Here is a 996-nt window from a genome sequence, read left to right on the forward strand (position 1 = left end):
TTATTTACTATCTGTTTGTATTCTCTTATTTTATTTCTGATTATTAATATTAATAATGTATTATTATTATTATTTTGTTTTTTCTTTATTTAATTGATGTATCTGTAAATATTATTATTTACAGATGGGGGATGGCATCGTTGGGATAGAAATAAAAACATATTAATAATAATAATACCTGGGATTTATATAGCGCTTTTCTAAGTACCCAAAGTCGCTTTACATGTAGAACCCATCATTCATTCACACCTGGTAGTATTTGGACATTTAGGGCAGACAACAGATATATGACGTATGTAAATATGATGTAATGGATAGGAAAGTCTGATGCTGGATGTCAACAAAAATTAAATGAAAAAAAAAGAAAAACAGGAAAAAAGGAGACAATGTAATTGGGGATGTCCGATAATATCGGCCTGCCGATATTATCGGCCTGCCGATATTATCGGCCGATAAATGCGTTAAAATGTAATATTGGAAATTATCGGTATCGGTTTTTTTATTATCTGTATCGTTTTTTTTTTGTTTTTTTTTATTTTTATTAAATCAACATAAAAAACACAAGAGACACTTACAATTAGTGCACCAACCCAAAAAACCTCCCTCCCCCCATTTCTTTCTGTTATCAATATTCTGGTTCCTACATTATATATCAATATATATCAATACAGTCTGCAAGGGATACAGTCTGTAAGCACACATGATTGTGCGTGCTGCTGGTCCACTAATAGTACTAACCTTTAACAGTTAATTTGACTCATTTTCATTAATTACTAGTTTCTATGTAACTGTTTTTATATTGTTTTACTTTCTTTTTTATTCAAGAAAATGTTTTTAATTTAGTTATCTTATTTTATTATTATTTTTAAAAAGTACCTTATCTTCACCATACATGGTTGTCCAAATTAGGCATAATAATGTGTTAATTCCACGACTGCATATATCGGTTGATATCGGTATCGATTGATATCGGTATCAGTAATTAAAGAGTTGGAC

Source organism: Entelurus aequoreus, linkage group LG10, assembly GCF_033978785.1.
Source record: "Entelurus aequoreus isolate RoL-2023_Sb linkage group LG10, RoL_Eaeq_v1.1, whole genome shotgun sequence".
Taxonomy (NCBI): domain Eukaryota; kingdom Metazoa; phylum Chordata; class Actinopteri; order Syngnathiformes; family Syngnathidae; genus Entelurus; species Entelurus aequoreus.